Below are 22,766 nucleotides of genomic sequence, written 5' to 3' on the forward strand. Positions count from 1 at the left end.
AGAGTTGTAAGCGCCAGCCTTGCGGGGCTCCCCCCTTCTGTTTCTATCACCCTTATTCCTCCGGCTACAGCTCAGGGAGACTTCCTCTCCCAGGCCCCCACCCTGAGCCCCTCTCCTTTTCTATCAGGTTCGGATATTCTGATGATCTTATTGGAGTAGAACTTTGGGTGCCCTAGTAATTCAACCAAATGCCTACAGGCATTTGAAGTGGGTCATTTATATCCCCAGAGCAGTTCTGTGTCTATAACCTTCATACAGGACATGTCATTAAATTATCCTTTAACAAGTATCACAGATGGAGGGAATTATAAAGCAATTATGAAGTCAGTGTCCTTAGTTTTCAGTAACAATCAGGCTCACGTGTAAGTCACAGCTCCAAATCCAAGTGGGGTAATGTAAGTTGGAGAAGAGGTTCAAAGCAAATTCAAATGATTAAGGACTGCCTTGGTGGTGCAGTGGTTAAGAATCCATCTGCCAACGTAGGGGACACAGGTTCAAGCCCTGGTCCAGGAAGATCCCACATGCCGTGGAGCAACTAAGCCCATGCGCCACAACTACTGAGCCTGCGCTCTAGAGCCCGCGAGCCACAACTACTGAGGCCATGCGCCACAACGACTGAATCCCTCGCGCCTAGAGCCCATGCTCTGCAACAAGAGAAGCCACCACAACAAAGAGTAGCCCCTGCTCGCCACAACTAGAGAAAGCCCGGGTGCAGCAACGAAGACCCAATGCAGCCAAAAATAAAATAAATATTTTAAAAAATCAGAAAGAAAATTCAAATGATTACTAAAGGTCTGGAAAATAAGAATATACTAAGAAGATAACTAGTTTATCAACCTTGGTACTATTAACACTGGAGGATAATTGTTTGGAGGGCTGTGTGCATGTGTGTCCATGTGTGTCCGTGTGTGTGTGTGTGTGTGTGTAGAACCACCCTGCACATTGTAGGGTGTTTAGAGCATCCCTGCCCTCTACCCACTAGACGCCAGTAGCATTTGCCCTCCAGTTGTGACAACCAAAAAAGGCTGCACACGTTGCCAAATGTCCCCTGGGGATAAAATCACCCCAGTTGAGAATGACTGGGTTAAAGGTTAAAGATATTCAGCACAGTGGGGGAGAGAAATTAGGAGTTTGGGATTAACATGTACATATAGAATAGATAGACAACAAGGACCTACTGTATAGCACAGGGAACCATATTCAATATCTTATAACAACCTATAATGGAAAAGAATCTGAAAAAGACCATTATGTATATATACAATTGAAAATATATACAATTGAAAAACTATATATATACATCTATATATAAAACAGAATCACTTTGCTGGATACCTGAAACCAACATAACATTGTAAATTAACTCTACTTCCATTTAAAAATGGTTTTTAAAAAAGAAATCATAAAGAAAATGTTCAGCACAAAACAGAGCTTTTAATACAGGGTTCAAATACACGAAGGGGGCTCACACTGACGACAGCCAGTAGCTTTCTAATTCCACTGAGGACAAAGGAATTTCAACTCAACGGATTTGGATAAAACATAGTTGATTAACTTCTTGTGAGGCGTGTTACGTAACTACATGGGTTACTGAAAAGGACTGGAATTCCCTCCTTTGCCCATCTTTTTTAAAAAATTAATTATTTATTTATTTATTTTGGCTGCGTTGGGTCTTAGTCGCTGCGCGCGGGCTTTCTCTAGTTGCGGTGAGCGGGGGCCACTCTTCGTTGCAGTACAAGGGCTTCTCTTCGCAGTGGCTTCTCTTGTTGGGGAGCATGGGCTCTAGGCGCGAGGGATTCAGTAGTTGTGGTGCGTGGCCTCAGTAGTTGTGGCTCACGGGCTATAGAGCGCAGGCTCAGTAGTTGTGGCGCCCGGGCTTAGTTGCTCCGCAGCATGTAGGATCTTCCTGGACCAGGGATTGAACCCATGTCCCCTGCACTGGCAGGTGGATTCTTAACTGCTATACCACCAGGGAAGTCCCTGCCCATCTTTAAGATGAGATAAACCCTTTGTTTCTAAGGTAACTCTGATGCGGTCGTTCGTTAGAGAAGATGTGACAGAACACCTTTGCATTCCGCTCTGCCCGCGCGTCCCTTAATCTCGCACAAGGCAGGAGCCTTGCAGGGTTCACGTGCCTGTTACCAGCACCACCCTGTCGGTCAAACGGGCCTTTGCCAAACAGACAATGTGAAGTATGAGTGTTGTTATTATTTTGACCTTATTAGGAAGAATAGAGGAATCCATAAAAGCGTCCTTCAGTGTTTTCTTTTGAAGATACATCTTAAAGGGCTTGGAAGAAGTCTATCAGTTCTAAGTTCCACTCGGTATTATATTACCCTGAATTATTTATTCAGTGTAAGTGGTAAGAAGAAGTATTGTTGGCGTCTCTTAAGAACCACAGGGTGAGAACAAGAGGTCTGTGTAAAAGGAGAGTTTGACTTCCTAGAAAAGAAGCTGTTAGAAAGAGGAAGGAACGGCTTGATGCCTTTTAAACTTATTTATATTCCCACGTCGTTCCAGAAAGATTTCAGGCTGAATTGTTGATAATGACGGAATTTTCAAGCTCTTAAATCTACAGTAATATTCGTTACCGAGCAACGTGTGGCAAAGAATTCTTGCAGCCTGTGATCAGGCTAGGGCTTCAGATTCTGGCTGCACAGTGCAGAACAATGACGCTTTGTATATCTCTGCTATATAACAGTTCATTCATGCGAATAGATGAACTAGTCAGATATCTTACTTGGTTTTTAATTATCTTATTTAATTATTTTAATTGTTTATTGTGTTATTTTCCATGTAGGAGAGTTAGGAATAATCTCAAATGTATCAGTTAGGATTTTTTTTCTATTGCAAGTTACAGAAAACCCACTACAAACTGGTGTAAGGAGAAAAACAAAACAGGGATGGAGAAGAGGATTTCCTGGATCTCGTGGCTAAGAAGCCCCAGTGGAGAGCAGACGCGAAACGTGGCTGGATCCTGGGCTAAAAAAAAAGTTCTTTCATTGTCATATGCTCCACATGGCAAGATGGCAGCAGAATTAAAGGAACCTGCTTTTCTAGTAGCTGGAATGAGTCACGTGCCAATCCCGACCCAGTCACGCTCGTCTAGGGACTGTGGGGTTCTGAGAGGTTTGGCTAGGTCACAAGTCACCCCCAGACTCCCCCTCAACCAGATGGACAGAGAGGAAGACTAGATGCCCAAACAAAACCCGGAATTGTGACTGGAGGTGGACTGAACGGGTGTTAGCCAGCCAAGAACAAACGTCTTTCACACACGTTCCTTGTATTTGAATATTTCAGTGAAGCTCTCAGTTTAGGACGGTTATGCTGCAGTCTGTGCTCCCTGCTTGTCTGGTGTGAAACTCCTCGGATTCAAGCTTTGTTCAGCAGTCAAAGCGGAGTCCCAACGGCCAGCGTCAACTGCCAGGCTGGTTGTTCCAAAGCGTCGGGTGCCGGGCTGTGAGCGCGTCCGTATGGTGAGCTAAGAGCGTTCCTTTAGATGAGGACTTTGTTTTTTGTTTGTTTGTTTAATTTTTATTGTATATTGAAGCATAGGTGATTAACAATGTTGTGTTAGTAAGACCAATATACGATATCGATATGCGGAATCTAAAAAGAAAGATGCTACAAATGAACTTGTTTACAAAACAGGAAGAGACTCACAGACTTAGAGAATGAATTTAAGGACTTGCCTTGTAACATCACGGAAACCTTCGCTGGCACAGAGTAGCTGCTGGAGACGAGAGGCCCTGGGGCAGCACCTGCCCACCTCCAGGCAGACCCCCCAGAGTCGGACACTGAAGGCTCTTGGCTGGAGGACCCGACCAGACACTGTGGAATGTCCAGGCGCTGCCCGAGGCCCTGTCCCAGCCGAGGGCGAGTCCCACTCACAGACGTCCTGAAACCATCACAAACCAGGGACCCTGCTGGCGCTGAGCTGCCTCCTCCCAGACTTCTCCTTGGCGAGGTCGGTACCCCTTCTGTGTTCTCCCTACTCTTACTAAGCTGTGCTGTGTGCTCACCACGTGCACTAAATTCTATGATTCCTGAACTGAATACTGGCTCCGTTCTGTGTGTCTCCACTCCCGTGACCCTTACGCAGCCTCACCGCTGGGCCTGGTGACAAAACCAGGACACACTGTCATTATGCTATGTGGTCGCATAGATTCTATTTAGAGTTATCGTGGCAGAAATGCTAAGAGCCCCCCACGCTGCCTCTTCCCTCCTTCCAGAGCAGGGAAAGTTTTACCCCGGCGCCTGGGTTGCCAGACACACACTACCTCCCCCAGCTCCCTGACAGCAGGTGCAGCCACGTGGCAACGCTCCAGCCAATGAGATGTGACGACAAGTGATGTGTACAGTCGCTAGGTCTTGTCCTAAAAGTGCGTGTGGGTGAGGCTACCCTTTTCTAATAACATACATATATATTTTAATATAATATACATGTAATTTCTTATATATAATTTATACTTCATTATTTATTATATTTTAAAAAATATATAAACCTGTATTACCAATATTTCAAAGAGCAAGCAATGTTTACCCTGGGGAAGAGAAAATTTAAGAGAGTGGTTTTAAAACCACTTTTAGGGACTTCCCTGGTGGTCCAGTGGTTAAGACTTCGCCTTCCAACGCAGGGGCTGTGGGTTCGATCCCACATCCCCTGCACTGGGGGAGCTAAGCTCCCACATGCCTTGTGGCCAAAAAACCAAAACATAAAACAGAAGCAATATTGTAACAAATTCAATAAAGACTTTTAAAAATGGTCCATGTCAAAACCAAAAAATCTTTAAAAAAATAAAATAAAACCATTTTTAAAGATTTTAGTGTATGTTCTTGTTTTCTAACCACTGAAATAAATTTCTAACCTCAACAGAGCATCACGGCATCTAAGGAAAAGCCCCCAACTGCTAACCTTGGCTGTTCCAAGGAGCTGGTATTGTCCAATAGGATGGCTGTCCCCTCACATTCCCGAGACTCCAGGTAGGAATCACTGACTCGGGGCGGGGATGAGAACACTGTCTCTAAGACTCGAAATGCCGTCCTGGGAAATGGGGAAGACTGGTTCCTGGTGAGGCAACAGTGAAGCTTCATGAATGTGGCTGAGATTCCCTGCCATTGGAGGTGTTTATAGAGAGTGGATGGTCACCTACCAGGGATGCTGTCGAAGGACCTCACACCTTGCCTTTCCACCTTCACTTGGATTTCACCTTAATTTGAAAAGTGAGCCCGTGGCGTATGGCCCTGGGAGACCAGGAGACAGTCTTGCTGCTTTGGAGTCAAAACCACACCAAAGGGCTTCACTGGTTGGTTTGAAATATTTGGTCTTCTAAACTCTCGTTCATTCCTATGAAGACATACAGAAAAAAAAAAATTCCAAAGACAAAACACACAAGAAATCAGAACATCACCATCTTCGCCAGGCCTGCTCCAACCCCCTTGACCAGCGTATCACTTGCAATCGACTCTGAAGAATCAAACGTGTAAAGACCAGGGAGCTCAGTACCCTCATGAAGTCGGTGGCTTTTAGAAAAATCATCACCTTCGAGCTGTAGATGTTTCACTGACGCCCGCCCTTGGGAAACAAGCTCATGAACTCAGCAAAGTCTGAGAGTCTGTGACTGATGAGGTTTAATGTGCTGACTTGTAAAGGGTGTGAGCTCTGGACAAGAAGGGTGAACTAAAAGGCACACCTCTTTAATTACAGGATTTAAGCCAAGAAAAGGCAAAGACAGTGGGTGGGGTTTGTGACCCTGTCTCTGCCTTTAGTAGAGAAAGCCTTCTGGGTAGCTCTTGAATTTTTTTCTTTCTTAACGACCAGTTTGTTTAAGAGCCAAATAAGGGTCACGTGTTACATTCAGTTTCTATGTCTCTTCTAAGCCATGGGTTCCTCCTCTGTTTCAGTCAGGCTCACTTCCTTTCTTTTCCTGGAAATGTATTTGTCATTTTTTCCTGTAAGTTTTTCCACAGTCTGAACCTTGCTAATTGCATGCCACTGACGTTGTTTAAAAGCCTCCTCTGTCTCTTATATTTTCTGTAATTCATACATCTAGAGGCTCAATCAGATTTAGGTTCAATTTCTTTGGCATGGACACTGTGTAAGTGGTTTTGCGTGCTTCCATCGGGAAGCACGGAATATCTGTCTGTTTCTGTGACGCTGGGATTGTTCAGCGGGCTCAGGCCCTGCCAGGCTGACTCATAACACTGTCAAGTTCTGTCCTTTTTTCACCTAATGCTTTTAGCAGCCGTTGGTGATCTTTGCTTACACCCGCTCTTTCACTGGAGGCTGCAGCCCTGTGATATTTCTGGATCTAATGAGGCCTGCTTCGCTTCTTAGCTGGAATCTCTCTACAAAGGGAAACCATTTCATCAACGAGTGGTTACCCTCAGGTACAGTTTGTACAGGAAGGCCAGACAAGTGTTTGATTCTTTCTTTTTATTTATAAGTTGTTAGAATGATAGGTTGGTTCCTGAAAGAAAACTATGACTATTTCTTCTACTCACAAAACTTCTGAGGCCAGATGTGTGGGATGCTCTGTCCCATTAAGCAATTCTGACACTAACTACCCGAAATTAGTGCAGACGGGCTAGAGGCACAGTCCCTCAAGACCATCCCCAACTTGAGATGCTAGTTGCAAATCCCGGGTACCTGTACTTCTGACCAACCAGCTAGAAATCGGAGATCCCCACAACCCTCACCTCAGCTTGATCATTTGCTCACAGAAGTTGGGAAAGCACTTACTATCACCCATTTATTACAAAGGACACAACTCAGGAACAACCAAAGGGACAAGATGCACAGGTATGGGGGGAGGGGTGGGGCATCCATGCCCACCACTCCCAGGACTTTGACGTGTTCACCAGCCCAGATGCTCTCCAAAACCTGTTGTGTAGGGTTTTTACGGAGGCTTCATTTCTTAGGCGTCATCGATTAAATCATTGGCCATGGGTGATTAAGTCCATCTCCAGCCCCTCGCCCCTCCCCCGAGGTCAGTGGGTGGGGCTGAAAGGTCTGACCCTCTAATCAACCCAGCCTCCCCTCAGTCCCATCCTTAGGGTCTTTTCTAAGTCACCTCATTAACACAAACTCAGGTGTGGTTATAAATAAGCAAGGAGGCCTCATTTTACCCGATCGCTCAAGAAATTCCAAGCGTTTCAGGAGCTCTGCGCCAGGAAGCCCGTGGAGACACCACACACATATTTCTTATTATGTCACAGTTCCCTGGCGTCCTCTGTGGGTGACTCACGGTTCCTTCTTTTCTTCTTTTTCTTTTGTCATTATGAAATCTATCTACATAAAAGATAAACATAAGAAAGGCTAAGCAAAATGATTTATTACATTCATTTTCCAATTTTTTACGTTGTAAAAGGAAATCGATTCCACATCCTACCGTATAACATATTTAAGCTACTACGGTGTCTTAATCTGTTCCAGATGCTCTACCGAAGTACCACAGACTGTCATTCTGTAAACAAAATTTATTTCTCATAATTCTGGAGGCTGGGAAGTCCAAGGTCAACACCGTGCCAGCAATTCGGTGTCTGGCGAGGGTCCAGTTCCTCATTCATAGACGGTGCCTTCTCACCGTGTCCTCACGCGATGGAAGGGGCGAGGAAGCTCTGTGGGGTCTCTTTTATGAGAACACTAATCCCACTCATGAGGGCTCCACCTTTATGACCTAAGCATCTCCTCAAAGTCTCACCTCCTAAGACTATCATGTTGGGAGTTAAGATTTCAACAGATCAATTTTGGGACGACACAAACATTCAGATTATAGCATATGGTTTTTTTTTAAAGTAATTGAAAGGTAAACTAAATACTGATATTTTTACTCACAAGATGAAAATTATAATTATAGACATACAAATTGATACGTGGCTATTTACAGAAAGCAAGTGAGGTAAAGTCGCAGCAGCCATATTCATAGGGAAATCTTATTTGATTTAGGAAATGTAGCATCTTCACATTTCTCAAAGTTGAATCCTAATCCAGAAATATTTGTAATGCTTTTTAGGAATAATCCAAGTGGCACACTTATCTCAATCTATTACCTTTCAGAGAAACAAGCTAACCAAGCTTGTGGTACAAGCTTTTGTATGACCCACTCTTATAAAAGGGAGATACTGGGACTTCTCTAGTGGTGCAGTGGATAAGAATCTGCCTGCCAATGCAGGGGACACGGGTTCAATCTCTGCTCCGGGAAGACCCCGCAGGCCACGGAGCAACTAAGCCCGTGGGCCACAACTACTGAGCCTGCGCTCTAGAGCCCGCGAGCCACAACTACTGAGCCCTTGTGCCACAACTACTGAAGCCCACATGCCTAGAGCCCGTGTTCCGCAACAAGAGAAGCCACCACAGTGAGAAGCCCCAATGAGGCAACGAAGAGTAGCCCCCGCTCGCCACAACTAGAGAAAGCCCGTGCACAGCAACGAAGACCCAACGCAGCCAAAAATAAATAAATAAATAAAATTTTAAAAATAAATAAAAAGGAAATACTCTAGGTGTAGGAACGAGAATGTTTAAGGTGGAGAATATTAGGGGCCAGGAACTCCCTTTGGTTGTTATCTTACCCAATGAGAATCTGCAAACAGCTCCTGTTAGCAGCTCTCTCTACTCTGAGAGCCACCAATTACCTTAAACTGGAAAATAAATTCTTATCGTTTAGTTGGTAACTTGGTAGATTATTACATCCTTGTATATCATTCAAATATTTTTGATGTGCCAAGGCTTACAGAGGTGTTGGTGACAAAAAGGGGAAAATTCAGGGTCTCTACCCTCAAGGAATTACAGCAGGTGAGGCAGACAGGAGACAGGCAATCTTAGCAAAGCCTCAGTGTGATTCTTTTTCCTCCAAAATAAGAATTACATAATAATCCTGAGTGGAACCGTGTATATTGTACTTGACAGCATTTCTCCGACGCGCCACCCTCTGGTCTTTTGCTTAAGCAAAGTCTCCAAGGGGTAAACACACAACTGCATCCTCCGCTCTTTGACACAAATCTGGGCTGTTATGTAGCAAACACTTCTGACAGCGGGTTCTAGCCCAGCTGCGGGTCTGCCTGCATCGCCATATAAGGGCTTTCCCTTTTCCACCTTAGAATTCAGGGGCAGGTCACGACTGCAAAGATGTAAACGTTTACGTAAGTGGTCACTGAAAAACCAGCGTTGGTTTCCAAGCTTTTTTCCATTTTTTTTTTAAGCTCCAGACCAAGTATTTAAATGAAATCACCCGTTGGTAGAAAACTGAAGGCTGCTACCCACATTCCCAATTTCCAGGCGCCTCTGCAGAACTCCGGCTGTTTCTCAGAACACTGACTTCAAGGATAAAAATGCAAAAACATAAGCAAAAACCTTCAACTTGAAATTTCTTGCAAAGGCTTATGTTCATGCTCTTTAAGAACATATATCTTCTTGCTTCACATAATAATAATAATTTCTATTTTATACTGCTTTTAACTTTCGGAAGTGTTTTTCTATGAATTATAGCAGATTTTGTGGTCTGGTCCCCCCTCCCCCTTTTTAATGTAGTTATTTCTAATTTCATGGCCTATGTCTAAGAAGGAAATTTGATATTATTACCTATTCATGGATTTTTCTCACTGTTTAAGCAATGTAGCCTTTTGACTGAGTAGATCTCTTTTAAGCAAGTATGACTTGAAAGTTATTTTCCTTAAGCCCAGTTATCATCTGATACTGATTGCTCCACCCACCTGCAAAAAAGAATTAATCAACATATTAACATATGCTATAATAAAGAGAAAATCTCCAATTCTTTAAAATACTTTTATATAATCTTTCAGACTATTTATAATCTACTTTAACACAGTCATTTTAATTCCCACAGTATATTATTATACTGTCAAATTGAAATTTAAGTTTTTTTTTTTTTTTTTTTTTGCAAAACACTGTTGCTTGTATTTATCACTGTGAAGGGATTACCACCAAATGCTAACCCGTCATGGGGTAAGGGAAGGATGTGCTAAAGTGGATTAAAGTATTAAACCCAATTTGTGAAACCACACTGAATATATTACCATTGCAAATTAAGATTTTTAAAGTGCAGAGGTTCTTGGGATGCAGCAAACAATGAAAAGTCAAAAATGGAAAGGCATGCAGCCTGGAATGAATCACCACACAAGACGAGAAAAGTAGAAACACCCACCAGATATCATTATTTGATGGAAAAAAAAAACCAAAAACCTTCCTCTATTCTACAGTAGAGGACAGTTAGAAGATGTAGGAATGGCTTGGGAGAATGGAGCAGTTTGCCTCTGAAGACAGTGATTTAACTTAAGAATGGTCTTGGGGCTTCCCTGGTGGCGCAGTGGTTGAGAGTCTGCCTGCCGATGCAGGGGACGCGGGTTCGTGCCCCGGTCCGGAAAGATCCCACATGCCGCGGAGCGGCTGGGCCCGTGAGCCATGGCCGCTGAGCCTGCGCGTCCGGAGCCTGTGCTCCGCGACGGGAGAGGCCACAGCGGTGAGAGGCCCGCGTACCGCAAAAAAAAAAAAAAAAAAAAGAATGGTCTTAAACCCAAGAACTTCTATACTTAATTCTAAGAAGTTACCTTGCTGAGACAAACCATTGAAACGAATAACTTTCTTTTTTCTTACGACTAGAAACGCTTGTTCACTGCAGGGGATACAGATGAACAAAACGATAAAAAACAGCATAAGCTCACCTTCCAGGAAGAGCTATTAACACTTTAGAAAGCTTTCTTGAGATTCACATACCGTACAATTCACCCATTTTAAGTGTATAGTTAAATATTTTAAAATATGTGTACTGGGTTGTACAACCATCACCACAATATAATTTTAGAACATTCCATTACCCCAAAAAGAAACCCATTAGCCATCACTTCCCATTTTTCCCTACCACACAGCGGCCCCTACTCAGCCCTAGACAACCACTGATCTGCTTCCTGTCTCTGTAAATTTGCTTATTCTGGACCTTCCATATAAGTGGAATCACAATATGTGGTCTTTTGTGACTGACCTCTTTCACTTCGCTTAATGTTTCCAAGATTCATGCAAATTGTAGCATGTATCGGTACTTAATGTTTTATTGCTGAATAATATTCCAATGTATGGATATGCCGCTTTTTAAAAATCCATTTATGACGCACATTGGATTGTTTCCAGGTTCTGATGGTCGGGAATAATGCTGCTATGAATATTCCTGTACAAGTTTTTGTTTGAACACCTGTTTTTGAGTCTCTTGGAGTGTAGGAGGAGAATTTCTGGGTTACATGGTGACTCTATGCTTAACATTTTGAGCAACTGCTAGACTGCTTTCCAGAATGGTTGTGTACCACTTTACACTCCCGTCACCAATGTAAGAAGGTTCCAGTTTCTCCATATAACACTTTTTATTGTCTGTAAAGAAATCACTAACATCCTCTCATGTCATTAAATATTCAACATAACTTTTAATGGCTGCCTTTTATTCCATTGTACAGATATACAATATTAATTTAATTCCCTTTTGGTGAATACTTAGGCTGGTCCCACAACAACATTATCATCAAATGATGTAATAAAAAAATACACCCAAAATATACCTTATGTGTATCAGTAATTAGTTTATAAGGAAAAAACCTAGAGTGGGAATTGCTATGTAAGAATATTTTTAAGTCCTTGATACATATAAGAGCTTAAGCGTCCCTCAGTATAGATGGAGATTACTGTTGTGAAATCTTGACTAATTCTGAATTCACATTTTATCGTAGACTTACACAAAGAGGGACATCTCAAAACTAATAGTTTTTGATAGCTTGACTTAAAGTCAAATAACCAACTCTTCCCCCTGTCTTAAATATCTCAGTTTAATGTTATTTTCTTCTCCTATATGAAGTACTGATTTGTTTTGCTGCACTAGGTAAACTGTCACTGAAAGTGAACATTTCAAATGAAGTAACTGAACGAAACCACCAAGGTTTGTGGCAGGTGTGCTGAAGTTAACCCCCCAGTACAGAATCTAAGTTGGATACGATGGGAAAGGAAGACAGAAGATGGCATACATGTTGGGAGAAAATAGAGAAATTAATAGACTAGTGGTCCCAGTGTGGTTGAAAAATGATCACGGCAGGAAAAGTAGGGCAGGGAAAGCTGGGAGGAAGGAAGATTATTGCCAGATAAAAGAATATCTGAATTGCCGCTCTCAATATGTCCACTGCTGAGAAATTTAGAGTTGCCTTGGAAAAACTTAAGATCTCTTGAGGGGACTTAGCTGGTGGTCCAGTGGTTAAGAACCTGCCTGCCAATGCAGGGGACGCGGGTTCGATCTCTGGTCCGGGAAGATCCGACATGCCGCGGAGCCACCAAGCCTGTGCGCCACAACTACTGAGCCCACATGCCGCAAGTACTTAAGTCCGTGCGCCCTAGAGCCCATGTGCCACAACTACTGAGCCTGCGTGCTGAAACTACTGAAGCTCGCGCGCCTAGAGTCCATGCTCCGTAACAAGAGAAGCCACAATGAGAAGCCTGCGCACCGCGACCAAGAGTAGGCCCTGCTCGCTGCAACTAGAGAAAGCCCGCGCGCAGCAATGAAGACTCAACACAGCCAAAAAAATAAATAAATATTTAAAAAAGAAAAAGAAAGATCTCTTGAGAATATAATGTCCCAGAAACAGGCCTAATCTTGAAAGGGACAGTCCATGCAGCATCTTTCCCTCTGGAAAATGGACGCACACTGGCAGATTTCTAAGTGTTCCAACGGGCATGGCTCTTGTACGATGTCTTCAGAGTATACCAGCTTTGCAGTGTTTAATCTAATGAAAACTGTATGTACCTCCCTTCGCTAAGGTCTACATATGCAGACTTTATAGTGTAGGGGACCAAAATTTCCACTCCAAAATGTCTCTTTGGGATATGGATTATTTTGAGCTGAAAACAATCAAGGCCAAAAGACGCAGGGAGAAACTCTGACCTTCCCCCAGCTGCCTAAAAGAATTTCGATAGAGGGCCTGTTCCCAAAATAGAGCTATCGCCAGAGATCTCTGCAAAGAATACGGGCCGGGCCGGTGTGGTGGGGAAGTCGGCAGGGCCTGGAGACCAGAGTCCACTCTGTCCCATTGTGTCTGCTGGCTCAGCAAACTCGCTCACCAAGCATTTGCTTTTCCATCTCCATGTAAATGGCCTTCCTCCCCTTTGAGGTCCCAAACCACTACTCGCAACTTCCTCTTTTGTCTTTAGTTGAAGACGGTATTTAAGGTGAGGGTTTTGGCCGTTTGGGGGAGTTACTCAGTTTTTGTGGATCTCTCCCATGAAGACATGTTATGAAACTTTGCGTGATTTTCTCCTGTTAATGTTTCATGTCAATTTAATTCTTAGACCATCCAGAAGAACCTAGAAGGGTAGAGGGAAATTTCTTCCTCCCTGACAATCGGTCAGTACCAGTCTATTTTTCTAACCATCCAATGACTTTGTAAGTTCGAGGGGTATTTTTAAGATTTTTTTTTTTTTTGATGTGGACCATTTTTAAATCCTTTATTGAATTTGCTACACTATTGCTTCTGTTTTATGTTTTGGCCGCTGGGCATGTGGGATCTTAGCTCCCTGACCAGGGATAGAACCCGCACCCCCTGCATTGGAAAGCGAAGTCTTAACCACTGGACCGCCAGGGAAGTCCCATAAGTTCAAGTTTTAGGATGAAGTTTTAGATTTCTAACACACCCCTAGTTTTAACTAGACACCTCCTAATTTGGCATCCCAGAAGCCTCACTGCCAAGAACTATGTAGTTCTGTGAATACATCTGTGCCAGGAGTTTGGGCAGAAGGAATAATATGATTACCAAGATCATTAACTCTGTGATGTGTTCAAGATTAGTAGGAAGACGTTTCTAAAATTATTAACAATAAAATATTTATCACGCTATTGTATTAAATTCATCTCTATAAAAGCTTTAATCTTCCTGCTCTGCTCTGTGGTTAGAATAAAGCAACTCGAGTGACAACCATGGTTCCTTTCTTTCACCCTCCACATCCAGTCAACCAGGGAGAGCTAGTTACTCTACTTCTTATGCATCTCTTGATTCCGTCCACTCCTCTGTATCCCCATGGCCTCTACCTGCGTTCAGGCCACCGTCTGCTCCAGCCTGAATTATTACCTCAGCTTCCTCCCTCAGTTTTACGCCCAACAATCTTTTCTCCACACTGCAGCATGAATGAGAAATAAACCACTGTTGTTGTTGTGTGCCACTGAGACTGGGGGTCACTTGTTACTGCAGCATAACCTGGCCTAAGCAGATGATCCCTAACTTCTTTCAGTTCCTTGCATGTACCGTACTCTCACTTTGGGCCTTTCCCTCCTCCTCTTTTTCCTGTGTCAATTGTCCCAATTTATCTTTGGCCTTTCAGATCTCAGCTTAGGTGTCATTTCCTCTGGAAGGCCTTCTCCTTTCCCCCACGACTGGTTTGTGTTCCCATCCTACACACTCCTCCGACATTCTGTACGTCCCCTGTCACAGCACTTACTGTGTAATTATCGCCCCACCTCTACTGTAAGACAGAGACTATGGCTTTCTTGTTCATCATTGTATTCCTATGCTCGCCATGTGGTAGATGCCAGAAATCCCTTGAATGAGTAAATCAATTTTTAGAACTTGAAGATTTTGTCATAGTGTTTACCGGGAAAAGTCACCGACGGCAGAAAGTTGAGTCCAAGCTGTGGTCTGATTCATTGTGATGATACAAGTGAAAGAAGTATCCATGGCAGCCAAATGCTATCAACCTGTGCTTTCCTGTCTTCCCCTCGACGTAAGTTATACGGGTTTCCAAGCCTCCATACTAAAGGAATAAGGAGTAATATATATATTTATAACTGAATCACTTTGCTGTACACCTGAAACTAACACAACATTGTAAATCAACTATACCCCAATTTAAAAAAAAAAAGGAGTAGCTATAAACGAATAGGTGTGAGACTGAAGGTCCCCGGAATCAAAGAACGATAGGCATTATTATTTCTGTACATGTCTGAACAGCGCATGAGGATAACATACAGGTCAGCTCACATTCTTGCAGCATTTCCGGTTCTAAGACACAGCCTAAGGCAAACTCTTAGCATGGTTATGCAGGATGTACGCATTCCACAACTCTTGTCTAACTGAGTCACCCTGGATAGTTTCCTGTCCCTCCCTGCCATAAAGCATAATGCACAAGAACAATGCATTCATCATGCCATCTGTGATCCCCACGTGAACTACCATGGGTAAGGCTTCCCGTGGTCCCACAATTAAAAGACCATCTGAAAACCATGTCGGTGAAGACGTTTTGTGCAGAAAGCAGGAGTCGCAGCTTAGGTTAACTAGACTGTGCTCTGGTGAGACCTAGGAGGAAATCTGACTCTGAGCTCATTACTAAAGAGCATATGGTGGGGTAGAGCCACATGTGAGGCCTGAGTGGTTCTGAGGTTGACTTATTAACACCAAAAGATGAAGGGCTTGATGTTTAATAGTAGGCTTCATGTAGCATGCCTAACTCACGTGCAGAAATGAGTTTAACTCACTAGGCTATATATTAAGAATGAAACACCCCACATGTAAAAATTGCCTAGTTTTTGAAAAAGAAAAAACAGAGGAAAAAGACTGACTAGTTTTCTTAAAGTCATAGTAAGAAGAGGCATGTATACAACAAGGGTCCAAATCTTCTATGAGAAAACTGATGAGCGTCAGGCAGGGCAGGGTTATGCAACACGTATTAGCTTGAACTAGTTCTGAGGTTTCCAAAGGATTAGAAAGTGCTGGGAATGCTAGAAACGATGGTTAGAACCAGGTCCCTTGATTGAAAGTTAAGGGGACATGGTTTTAGGCCCAACGTAAAGAAGCACTTGTGGGGGCTTCCCTGGTGGCGCAGTGGTTGAGAGTCCGCCTGCCGATGCAGGGGACACAGGTCCGTGCCCCGGTCCAGGAAGATCCTATGTGCCGCAGAGCGGCTAGGCCCGTGAGCCATGGCCGCTGAGCCTGCGCGTCCGGAGCCTGTGCTCCGCAGCAGGAGAGGCCACAACAGTGAGAGGCCCGTGTACTGCAAAAAAAAAAAAAAAAAAGAAACACTTGTGAATGTTACCTGTTTCTTCATCAGTGCAATTCGGATAAAATACCTACTTTATAAGATTGTACTGAGAATTAAACATAATGTTTGTAAAATGCTTTGCACAATGTTGGCTAATTAAATGGTAATTATAATTAAGCAGAGATCTCCAATGAAGAACTGGGCTTCCCTGTAAGGTAAGAAGTTCACTGCCTCTAAAAGTACTTAATAAGTCAACTGGTCATGTGCGGTAACACAACGCCTCCTGTTTGGGTACGGAGAGTGGCAGGGGCTATGACTGGACCCTGGTAAATGTATTCAAATCTAAGATTCTAAGACATATTGATGCTTACATTTCTTTGTACACACTGATTCTAAAATAAAATGGCCCCCAAATACACAAAACTAAAATTGCTGGAACTACAGGGAAAAATGGACAGATCCACCATTTTAATAAGAGATTGACTGACCTATTTTATCTATTAATGGGTGATAGATAGGCATACTGATAGGCAAATCTGAACATGAGCGTTAGTAAAGGTGTAAAACGTCTGAACTACCAAGCTTGCTTTATTTGATACACATCCCTGCACCTATCTACCTGCTGGTGAAATCAACATTCTTCTTTGTTTTAGACTATTTCTAAAAATCGACCATGGACCAGCCCATACAGCAAGCCTCCAGGATCTTTGATTCTCTGGCCACAATGCAACAAATATATATGAACAAAACATAAATACATTTTGAATTAAAAAGTCCTGGGCTTCCCTGGTGGCGCAGTGGTTGAGAGTCCGCCTGCTAATGCAGGGGACACGGGTTCAAGCCCTGGTCTGGGGGGATCCCACACGCCGCGGAGCGACTAGGCCCGTGAGCCACAGCTGCTGAGCCTGCGCGTCTGGAGCCTGTGCTCCGCAACAAGAGAGGCCACGACAGTGAGAGGCCCGTGCACCGCGATGAAGAGTGGCCCCCGCTTGCCACAACTAGAGAAGGCCCTTGCACAGAAACGAAGACCCAACACAGCCAAAAATAAAAATAAATAAATTAAAAGTCCTTAAATAACTCATGGTTTAAAGAAGAAATAACAATGGACATTTTAATATACGAGAACTGAATAAAAATACTATGTATCAAAACTTGTGGGATGCAGAAAAAGCAGTATTTGAGGAAAACTTATAGCCTTAGATGCTTATATTAGAAAAATAGAAAGATTAAAGGTGAATATGCTAAACTCATTAACTGAAAAATAGAATAATCTGAAGACAGTAGTAGAGAGAGAAAAAACATAAAGCAGTGAAACGGAAAACAAACTTGCAATAAAGAGGATCAACAAGGTCAAAAGTTGATTCTTGGGAAACGTACAATGAGACAAACTTTTGGTGAGATGGATTAAGAAAAAAAATGAGAGAAAGATCAAGTCAGTATTAATGAAAAAGAGACATAATATTATATATAAAATACATTTTAAAAAGATAAAATGAAGAACTTTCTGAAAGTAAATATGAAACAGTTGAAAAGAACATTAAAACACATATAACTTAGCAACACTGACCCAAGAATTCCTTAAGAAAGGCTGAATAGTTCTATGACTGTGAAAAACAATAAATCTAAAGGTAAAAATCTTTCTACCCACACAAAAAAACTCGACACCCAGATAATTTATAGGGAGCTCTGCCAAACTTTCAGCAGACAGGTCATTTCAATATTATATAATTTATTCCACAGAATAATGGAGGAAAAAAAAGAAATATTCCCCAATTCATTCTTTGATGCCTGTAAAACCATGGATAGCGTGAGAAAGGAAAATTACAGATCAATTTTACTTATAAACATAAACTTAAAAATCCTAAACAAAATGTTAACATAAAATATCAGATATATAAAATATATTATGGACAAATTAGGCTTATTTCAGGAATGCAAAGGTGTTTAACATTTGAAAAACCTTTAAATTATAAATATAATTCTTCATATTGCTAGATAAGGGGGAAATGCTTTTGCTGATCTCAATAGATTAAAAAAGAGAGGAAAAAAGCATTTGATATAATCCAGTACTCTTTCATGGTGAAACTTTTAGCAAATTCACAATGAAACAGAACTTCCTTAACTCGATAAAGGGTATTTGAAAAACCTGCAACACACGTCATTCCTAATGAGGAAATGTGTGAATTAAAGTATTTTAAAACCAGGAACTAGACAAGAATGTCTGCTATCATCACATGTATTCAACCCCGTGCTGGAGATGGTAGCCAGCATGATAAGGTAAGAGAAAGAAAAGGAAAGGAAAAACAAAACTGTCATTACTTAAGATGTGACCCTCTAAATAGAAAACTAAAAATAATCTACATATTATTGGAAATATGAAGAGCATTTAGCAAGGTGGCTAAAATATCAATATGTGAAAATCAATTTCATTTTTATAAACCAGCAAATAATTCAAAAACATAAGTTTAAGGACTTCCCTCGTGGCGCAGTGGTTGAGAATCCGCCTGCCAATGCAGGGGACAGGGGTTTGATCCCTGGTCCGGGAAGATCTCACATGCTGCAGAGCAACTAAGCCCATGCGCCACAACTACTGAGCCTGCACTCTAGGGACTTCGTGCCACAACTACTGAGTCCATGTGCCACTACTACTGAACCCCGCACACCTAGAGCCCATGCTCTGCAACGAGAAGCCACTGCAATGAGAACTAAGAGTAGCCTCCACTCGTCACAACTAGAGAAAGCCCACACACAGCAACAAAGACCCAACGCAGCCAAAAAAATAAAAAAATAAACAAATAAAAAGTCACCAAAAAGTCTTATTAAAAACAAAAACATAAGTTTAAGACACATTTATGATAATAACATAAACTGTAATGAATGTAGAATAAATCTGACCAAAGATGAGCAAGTATCTCTAGAGAAAATTAAAAATTCTATAGAAATCGTTAAAGAAAACCTAAATAACTAGAGATATATAGCAAAATCTTACTATAGGAATTTCAATTCTCCCCCCAAATTGACCTACAGAATTAATGCATTTCCAATCATAATCACATCAGGACTTTTTTGTGGAAATTGACAAGTGGATCCTAAAATGTATATGCAAGAAAAAAGGGCCAAGAATAGCCAAGCCAATCCTGAACAAACCTGCTCAACCAGACAGCAAAATGTATAAAGCTATAGTAATTCAGGCAGAAGGGTACTGGCACAGGGACAGAAAACTAGGAAGAGAATAGTGAGTCCAGAAACAGACTTTGGGGCCTTGATATATGACCAGAGATGGTAACCACAGGTCACTGGAGAAAGGATTCTAGTCAATATAGGGTGTTTGCACAATTGCCTGGCTATCTGGAAAACAGGAAAGGAAAGGAAATGGATCCCTACTTCATACTAGACAAAACCCAATTCCCTATGGATTAATGATTTAAATGTAGAAGGCAAAACTTTAAAAATTTCCCCCCAATTCGAAGAAATACCTTTCAGATAGCAGGGTGGACAAGGATATTTTTTTCTATTTGATAGACTTTATTTTCTAGAGCAGCTTTAGGTTCACAGCAAAACTGAGAAGGTACAGAGATGCCCCGTCTACCTGCTGCCCCTACACAGGCCCAGCCCCGCCATTATCAACGCACCCCCCCCACCAGATGGCACGTTTGCTTCAACGAACCTACAGACATGCATCACCATCACCCAGAGTCCACGGTTCACATTAGGGTTCACTCCACTTGTTGTACATTCCACAGGTTTGGACAAAGGTATAATGACATGTGTACCCCATTGACAGTGTCACACAGAATAGTTTCACTGCCCTAAATATTCCCTGCGCTTTGCCCATCCATCCCTCCCTCCCCTCAACCCCTGGCAAGACCAGGATTTTTTTAAGACATCAAAGTTTGCTAATTACAAAGGAAAGGATAGACATATTTAACTATGCTAAACTTAATATTTATCTAAAGATAGTATAGAAATAAAGAAAGTGAAAAGATCTTGGACTGGACCCTGGCCTGGGGGTGCGGAGGATTGCTCTAAATCATTGGTTCCCAACCTTTTTGGCACCAGGGACCGGTTTCGTGCAAGACAATTTTTCCACGTACAGGGGTTGGAGGGGGGTAGTGGAGAGATATGGTTCAGGCGGTAATGTCAGCCATGGAGAGCGCAGATGCTGCTTCGCTCGCTCACCCACCGCTCACCTCCTTCTGTGTGGCCCGGGGGTTGGGGACCCCTGGTCTAAATGACATTATTGGAACAACTGATGAAATTTCAATGTGGACTGTATATTAGACGTATCATATCAGTGCTAAATTATCTACATTTGAAAATTGTTCTGTGCCAACATAAGGAAACATCATTGTTTTCAGAGGTGCATGCTGCAACTTACTCTCAAATGGTTCAGCAAAAATAATTTATATCTTGTCTCTCTTACACACAAATACAGCAAACTGTGAATCTATGTGAAGGGTACACAGGAGTTCATTGTATTAGTCCTGAAACTTTTCTGTAAGTTTGATATTTTTTTTTCAAAATCAGAAGTCAAAATTTTAAAAAAATATTTGAAAACACACGCTATAAACAGGGAGAAAATATTTGCAACACATACAATTGACAGAAGATTGGTATCCAGAATGTTTTTTTAAAATAAAAATGCTTAGAAGAGGAAAAGAAACATGAATGAGCAATCAGCACATGAAAAAATGTTCGACATTATCAGTAATTAGAGAATGCAAATTAAGACCATAATCTTGTACCAATTTACTCTCAGTAGACTAGCAAAAATTAAGAAGTTTGACCAAAACAATGATTGGAAAGAATGTGGAATAACAGGAAAGGGCTGATCCGTGCTGGTGGCAGTATAGATTGGTACCAGCACTTTGAAAACATTTTGGCAACATCGTGTAAAGCTGTATACCCCATCCCTCTGATCCAGTCCTGTTACTCCTGGGTTCAACTGAGACGAGTGCAAGAGCTGTGCACAGGAAGGCCCTTGCCAGCCTTGTGAGTATCACCCAGGCAGGCTCAGGTTTTGTCAGGCATGAGCTTATGTAATTGGAGAAAAATCACAACAAATTGCAAATGTGACAAAACCCAGGAAAGTACCATACTAATTTTAAAATTAACTGTCTCACACACCTCTATACCCTTTTCCTTCATTCTTTTGGCTGCATAGGCTTAATCCCCTCTTTATATGACAATGATTTCCACAACATCACTTTCCATAGAGAAAATGAGAAGACTGCCCTTCTTCTAACATAGTTTACTGAACATTTTTTATTATTAATATTTGGGATGTAGAAAACATGTGTCTTCACATCCAGACAGACTCACTGTAGTTCTGTTATAGGGTTATGGCCTACAAACTCAGAGAATCTGACAAATTTTACTTTGTGTGATTCTCATCATTAAAGGAAACATGTAAAGTGCATTTATAAACATAGAAGCATGACTACGTTCCTGACAGGAGAGAACTTCCAGGTCAGAACTGGATCCTCCACTTACAATTTTACACATCTGAGTTTTTTCAGATCAGCTTCCAGCTCCCTACATTTCAAACTAGGTTTCTGCCCCAACACACACATAGGTCAGGTGCTGAATGTTATGGGACATTCCTATTCTGATATGACCATCTGTTCATGCACCTTCCTACCCTGGGGCGAAAAGCAAGAGCCTGACATTGAAGACTGCAAACCTCACACATACTCTCCACTGAACTCAAACGCATCCCTGATGCAACCCACCTTGGCTCAACCCCAAATGCCTGCAGCCGTGTATCACCCAAGCTGAAAAGGGCTGAAGGAGGGGGCGCAGGAACGTAAAGAGAAACTGGCCCTCTTCCATCGCGGTTTAAATGTCTTCCTTCTGTAGATTTTACAAAAACATATGACCATGGGAACACACTGCCAAGGCTCCTCTTTCGGGTCGATGGGAGAGACCCATGGGAGGGGCCCTGAAACTCCAATTTCATTAGCTTCAAGGTCGGTTTGCCTCCAATAATAACAAAATACTGGAGACAAGTGTCCACAGAAAAATGGATAAACAACTGGACATAAACGACTTCACAGAAACGCAATGTTACAGCAGCGAAAATACATGTTACACAGCTTGCTTACACTTAACAGCTTGGGTGAATCAAAGAAACGTTCAACGATAAAAGCAAATCCCACAAGACTGTGTATCATTTGTATAAAGCTCAAAAAGAGAAAAGTCAAACAATATATCCTTTGGGAATGCCTCCACCTATAATCAAACGACTAAGAATGTCAAGGAGAGACAAAGTTCAGGACAGGGGTGGTCGAGGGAAGAAGCAAAGGGTAGAACCCGGGAAGCGCCCGTATATATGCTCCACGTGGATAATGTGGAGTCACAGGCTTCCGTTTTCTCAGTGTGCTTTAAAACTTACATATTTGCTCAACATGTGATTTCGTGTGCATCCAGTATTAGCCTGAAAGCGCTGGAAGTCCTGGAGCCCCGCGTCCCTCCTTCCGGTCCCGCGCTTTCCCCGTCACTTCACTGCCAGCGGCTCGGGGACCAGCTCCAGCGAAGTGCGACCCCCGGGACCCACCCGGCACGTGACTGTGTGACTATCCCCGCAGTCGGGTGGGGCGGGTGGAAAGGTCCAGAGTATCTCACGTGCACACTAAACCTGCTCCGTTAATTCCAGTTATTCGCCGGCTAGAAGCAGATCAGGGTTCGAGGCCCACGGGGCCTCACCCACTGCCCGCAACACCCCCCCCACCCCCGCCTCCAAGCTTGCCGACCC

General features: G+C 42.6%; 1 long non-coding RNA gene across 5 annotated transcripts; it reads right to left on the minus strand.

The window, feature by feature from the left end:
* Window positions 1-1,420: 1,420 nt before the first annotated feature.
* Window positions 1,421-22,721, minus strand: LOC115845963 (uncharacterized). Of its 5 annotated transcripts, XR_009561188.2 has the most exons (7): window positions 22,407-22,721; window positions 21,745-21,865; window positions 14,630-14,788; window positions 9,581-9,711; window positions 7,129-7,291; window positions 5,154-5,347; window positions 1,421-5,068 (listed from the first exon to the last, which is right to left on the minus strand). It is a non-coding gene; the product is annotated as an uncharacterized lncRNA (long non-coding RNA). The 5 variants fall into 5 exon arrangements; XR_009560761.2 differs by having other exon boundaries at window positions 1,421-5,347; XR_009560775.2 differs by having other exon boundaries at window positions 1,421-5,347; window positions 14,630-16,024.
* Window positions 22,722-22,766: the final 45 nt, after the last annotated feature.

This window comes from Globicephala melas, chromosome 1 (genome assembly GCF_963455315.2).
Source record: "Globicephala melas chromosome 1, mGloMel1.2, whole genome shotgun sequence".
Lineage (NCBI taxonomy): Eukaryota > Metazoa > Chordata > Mammalia > Artiodactyla > Delphinidae > Globicephala > Globicephala melas.